The sequence below is a fragment of the Colius striatus genome, chromosome 9 (genome assembly GCF_028858725.1).
Source record: "Colius striatus isolate bColStr4 chromosome 9, bColStr4.1.hap1, whole genome shotgun sequence".
In the NCBI taxonomy this organism is placed as follows: domain Eukaryota; kingdom Metazoa; phylum Chordata; class Aves; order Coliiformes; family Coliidae; genus Colius; species Colius striatus.
The window spans coordinates 2,485,015-2,491,014 of NC_084767.1; the positions used below are offsets into that span (position 1 = coordinate 2,485,015).

General features: G+C 47.7%; 1 protein-coding gene across 4 annotated transcripts in view; it reads right to left on the reverse strand.

The window, feature by feature from the left end:
- Nucleotides 1-5,517, reverse strand: part of RNF145 (ring finger protein 145) — a 50,346-nt gene extending 44,829 nt beyond the window's left edge. Inside the window, exons 1-3 of one of the 4 annotated variants that reach the window (XM_062003007.1) lie at nt 5,163-5,517; nt 4,779-4,917; nt 3,282-3,368 (exon numbers count right to left, since the gene is read on the reverse strand). The gene's annotated coding sequence lies outside the window, so the exon portion shown is untranslated. Of the gene's footprint in view, nt 1-453; nt 480-756; nt 962-1,229; nt 1,438-3,281; nt 3,369-4,778; nt 4,918-5,162 lie in introns of those variants that run through there. The other 3 variants (XM_062003005.1, XM_062003006.1, XM_062003008.1) reach the window with 3 other exon arrangements.
- Between the last annotated feature and the right edge of the window lie 483 nt (nt 5,518-6,000).

A 6,000-nucleotide genomic window follows, 5' to 3' on the forward strand; every position in this document is an offset into this window, starting at 1 on the left:
TAAACAAAAGGCATTTTTGCCTATAATTTCTACTGTTCTCCCTTATTTACTGATACTTACGTGCATTAAACAAAAATCAACCACCTTTTTTTTTTTCCACTTTATTCTCCAAATCATATTATTTATGCACCAGGTTCCCTCCACCCCCCCAAAAAAGGTAGCTCAACCAAAAGGTGGGAATTGCTCTAAGAGCGACCATCTGTCACAAGTAAACTCAGTACACAGAACTACTCTCGATCACAGAAAAAAAACCCCGTGAAAATTCTCATCATAAACCTTATTTTAGAAGACTACAGAAGGTCTCAAAAAAAACGACTAACACGACCTAAGTAGGAAAGACAGAAAAAAGCCCTATTCTTCACGCAACGGAGACACTGCTTCTTACATAAGCATTACCACATGCTTTAGGGCCCGTCTCCAGGAGGGAATAATCGGGCCTCCCCCACTCCCCACCTGAATCCAGGCACACAGCACAGCCCCGCGTCTCACCCGTCAGGGCGTACAGCGCCTGGCTACTACAAAAAAAAAGGGTTAGGGGATATTTACAGCAGAAAGGCAGACCCCAGAGAGAGAGGGGTGTACCGCACCCGCCACAGCGAAGCCACCACCTCGCTCACAGCTGCAGCACCCACCAATTCATCCTGCGGGCCTGAGGCAAGCTCCACTGGCGGGCCGAGCACACATACGCATGAAAGCAGACGTACAAAACTCAGCGATCCCCCCACCTCCCCCCGCCGCCCCGCTCCACGCACACACCCCAACCGGCGACTTATTTCCTGCCCGCCGCCCGACAGGCGAAACTCCCGCATTCGTCCCCGGCGCTGCAGAAAGCCCCTCGCATCCTTCCCCGGGCGCCGCGCAGCTCCACCGCCTTTGAACTCTAGTAACCCCCTGCAAAGCTCGCTGCAAGCCAGCGCTGGCGGAGGGAGGGGAGAGAGGAGGGAAAGGGCGGGGGGCGGGGAGGAGGAGGAGGGAAGGGGCCGCTGCGCACAGAAAAGGTCGGGGAAGCCCCACCACACAACCGCGGGCGCGCACGGAGACACGCACACGCGTGTACGCAGCGGGGCGCACAGAGGAGCGCCCGGGCCATGTGCGCCCGCGCGCCGAAGCGGCGGGGGCGGCGCGCCCCCCGCACGCCGGAGTGGGCGGAGGGCGCGGCGGCCCCCGCGACGCCCTGAGGGGCGGAGGAGGAGCACGCGCGCGTCTGAAGCAGCGGGCGGGGGAATCACCTGGGCTGGCGGGGTTGTCGCCGCTGCCTCCTTCTCTTCTTGCTCCCGCTTCGCGGTGGCGCGGGCGGGGTTCCGCGCCTCAGAGCGACGGCGGCGGCTCGGTGGCCGGCGGCGGCAGAGCGGCTCCTCGAGGCACCATAGCCGCGCCGCGCCGCGCCGCCTCAGGGCGCCGACACCCCGCGGCCGCACAGACGGGCGGCCATGGCCCCGCTTCCTGCGCGCGCCGCCACGCACCGCGCATGCGCCCGCGGCCCCGCCCCGCCCCCGAGCAGCAGCCGCGCGGCGCCCGCGGAGCGGCGTGTCCGCTGCCGCGCTGCGAACGTGACGGGGGGAGGGGGGCAAAGCACAACGCGCTTCTCGAGTAGAAAACGCAGGTTTGGGTGGAAAGGGTCGTTTTAGAGGTAGGAGTTTGCTTGGGGAGGCTGCGTGCTGCGGAGTGGGCTCTTTGCCAGCCAGCGGGGCTGTGCCCATAGCGCCAGGGCAGCTCGGTTCCCGCCGGGCTGTAACGCCCATCCCTCCGAAAAGGCAGAGGTTTGAGTTTATACTTCGATGGGACACCAGGGTTTGGGTCCTGCCAGGACGCGAAGGCCTCCCCAGGGCAGTGGCACGCCAGACTGACAGATGACTCATGAAAGTCGGTCAGCACAATTTGAGGTAGCGTCTGGGCGGATATTTGAAAGGCAGCTGTGCTATTTTAATAATATTCTTTGCTGGCCTCGTGGAACATAAAATAACAGTATTAATTTCAACCAAGGTTGATGTAGTTTTTTCCAGAGGTGAACTGCAGAGTCTGTAGTCACTTCTGTTGTGAGATCCACCAGAAAAAACACCACACTTTTTGTTCTTCTACAGGGTCATTTTTCAAGTGGAGACCTGTGCAATGGGCAGTTCCCTCCCAGCAACAGCCCCCTGTGCAAGAGCTTGTGCTTCACAAGCCTGTGCTCACAGCCCTTGACTGAAAAGTCATTTAGGCAGTGTGTAAAGGTTACATGGCCACACCATAGCATGCAAGTCATTAAGGCAAAAACTAACCCAAGAGAAGTAATTCTTTTCTACCTTGGTATTTGGAAAATTAGAAAGCCACATTGTTTGGGACAAACTTTGCTGTAGTGAGGAATGAGGGAATACACTGAACTGGAAAATCCTGTAGCTCACAAGGGTTGGGCTAGCCAACTCAATAATTGCTTTTTTCCTTCCAACTCTAACGAGGATGTGGTATTAACAATGTCTTTATGAAGTAGGGAGATTAAAATAAGAGGCTTGTGTGTCTGTCCACATTCTGTTTTGTAAAATTATCTTTGAGTATGCAAAGGTTTTCGAAACACTAGAAGGAAAAGGCAGTTTGAACATGTCTGTGTTAACTTTTATCAAAACTGGCAGAGCTCTTCCCTGCTGTATACTTGGGTGGATGTATTTGGGGTTAACACAGGACCCAACTTGTCCCACGCTCTGCTTAGCCTGAAATGCAGCAGAGAGGAGACCAAATGGCGTAACTGACAAGGGTCCTCTGCTCAGGCACCATAGAAGAGTTTAGTTTATTGATACAAGCTTCATATTTCAATGCTATTTTTTAAAATAACAAGCTCTTTATTGTACAGCTTTTAGTTTAAAGCTGTCAGTCTGTGCAAGGATTCCTGAACTTTAGTAATTCTTCTCTTTAGAAAGAATAAACAAGCTAAACTAAGGATATGCCTATACAGATGATTATTGCTCATGAGAACTTTGTGCTCTGGTCAGTCCTCCAAGGATGACAAAGGCCAGAAGCACAGAGCTCTGGTCCACCGAGTGTCTCTCCTAAAGTTTCCTCTGTTGTCACTTAACAGGTCCTTGCATGACAAGTGCTTATAGCTCTTGTTTTATGCATATTTTTATTAATCATGCCACTACCACCTAATTCCTTTGTTGTATCTGGGTTAAACTCACTGCTCCCAACCCTAGGCTGCTACAGAGAACACGTGAAAACAATGGCTTCACTCATCTCCAACCACCCCATCGTTGTGCCTGGCTCAGCCCACTCTCTGCTGTGTCACTGTTCACTAATACTTGCCATACCTCACTTCTCGTCACATGGAGCGTAAACCAGCTGTCATACAAAGCATAAGAATTGCAGCTTCATTGCTAGGGCTTGCTTGGCTTCTCCTGCCATACATGGGGGGAAAAAAAAAACAGTCATGAGTCACTTCTGTGCAGGATCCTGTCTCCTGTCTTCAGTGCTGCTTCTGAGAAAAGAAGCAGCAAGCAGCAGAGACAAGTATCTATTCACAGCTGTAGGCACAACAGGTATTTACAGGAGACGAGTGAAAATCTAGTATTATTTCAGAAGTAATGACATCACAAAAGTATCATAGCAAATCACCAAAGTTTTTGTTTTCAGTTTGCAAGAAAACAATAGGAACTGAACCCCACCTTTATTTCATTCTACCATAGCCAGCATTTAATTCTGGAAACGTGTTCTTTCCCAAAAGCACAGGTTTTATAACGGGCAGCCCAGGTATGTGATGTTTCTGCTGTCTTGTCAGGCACGTCTCTCTAAAAGCACCACTACTTTGTGCTTCACTTCTCTGGGATTCTAAAAGCCTTTCCTGCACTGGACACTGGGTGGCTTAAGAATTCTGAATTCAATGATTGTTCATCTCTCATTAACAGAGGCATTTAGATTCCAAACTTTCAGTGATCAGCAACTGAGGACTGAAGGGAGCCACTGTGGTGACATCTCATTAAAACTTTCAAAAGACCTTCTCAGAGTTCAGATAATGTGGAAGCTCGATTTGTCCATGCAGATGGACAAATGCCAACACCCCAAACTGCTTACAAAGAAAATTCCATGTAAGAATTCTCCAGAGCAGCAAAATATGCTGACATGGAAAGACACTGCACGCCCAAGGTGGATGAGAACATGGGCAGTCTTATTGGACACTTTTTACCAGCCATTGTTTCAAATAAATATTCATCCATGCAAAGGAATGTCTTAAGAAGCAGGTTGTATTGCAATAAAGTCAGACCAAAATTAAATAATGTAAAAATTAAGGCTGTCTGCAAAACCTACACATGGTGCCTCATGTCTGTGCCTTGTAATGCTGATGGCAACCAGCCCCCAAAGCCTTTATGTTCTCTTCTTGCAATTTTACCCCATTCACTAAACAAAGGAACAAGTAAACTTTAATTCCTGCTGCAACACATACCCAGACACAGGAACTGGGAGCATTACTGGGTCCCACAATAGCAGTGCAGTGGGGGTGCATTTCTGCCTCTGATTCACTTGTAGGCTCATCTCAGAAATTCCCCTGCTTTTTCTGCCCATCACTTGGCTTCTCATCGACCATCATTTTTCCTTTCATTCTCACAGCTTTTCAAAGCTTTTTCTATCAATTCAGCTAGTTCCAGTTTCTCAATCTCACATGTATTTTCACTCTCTTCAGGAAACCATTTCTGCAGTATCTCTGATAATTACATATCTCATATGATTACATGTATTTTTCCCACTTTTGTAACACTGGAGAGTGCTGACTCCAAATAAATAAACCAGTTGCTCTGTGATTTACAGCTTACCTAAAGGAAAGGCATACCAATCTCTGCTGAGAGGCTAGAGAGCCGAGTGGTGATGTAAGAAAAGTGATGAATCAGGTTTTGTTCAGTGAACAAAAGCATCCCAGTTCTGTCCCAGGATCCCTTGCCAGTGAAGCATAATCTAGAACACAAAGAATCGAAGTAAATAAAATAAAAATAATTGGGCTGAGTAGTGGCAGAAAAATAACAGTTGCATTCAGAAAGTGGAGAATCATATGGTACCCTGGTACAAGCCTCTGGCATTTATAGCATCTCACAGTGCCAACATTAACTAAATAATCCTGAAAAAAAGGTCCAAAAATGAAGCTATCTAAATATTATTCTAACCTCCACTTTACTGATAAGGCAGCTGAGATAGAGACTTACTGTATTAGTGATAACTTGAAAACATGTTTCATTTCATACTTGAGACGTTCACATGCCTCCAGCTGAGCTGCCAGCTTCTAAAGCACAACCTATTATCAATGCTGGAAACGCAGCTCTCGGTGCTTTGCCCAGAGTCAGAGTCTCAGAATCAGAGCTTGCATTCAAATGCTACATGTCTTAGGCACAGAGACAGCAGTGTCCAGCAACCCGATGCTGTCTGCTGTATGACACTGAAATGGTCATGAACAGCATAGAAGGCTCACACACATCTGCACTGGGCTTACACCATTTGGGTGGTAGAGACCTGAGGAGTTTGACATTCTCAGACATCATCTTACACCATCTGCTTACAACAAACTATTAAACAGAGAAAAGGAACTGGAAAAAAAAAAAAAGTAATAAAAGTATTGGAAGAAATAGTAAAAAGAGTCAATAGGGGAAACCAAAGAGCAAACAATAGATTAAAATACACTGGTACCGAGCTGTACTCTAAGGATTCTTCTATTCTCGTGGAAAATTTAGTTTCTGCCTGAGATTTTTTTTCCTAAAGTAGGTTTATTTTAGAAATGGGGAGACTGGCACATTTCTAAATGAGTTTTCTGAACCAAGAAACCAATTTGGAATAAAAAAAAAAGCTGCAAAACCTTGAAATCTGGGCTGTTGGTCCATTCACAGTCAACACCACATTAACATCCACAGCAACCCTCTATCATTACAGCCACTGAATATAACAAATATTTAGCATCTCTCAGCCCTGCAGAATGCAAAACCTTTTGCTTTCTACGTCCTCTGATTGCACAGAGATGTGATCTAATCTTTCTCTTTAACTCTCAAAGCA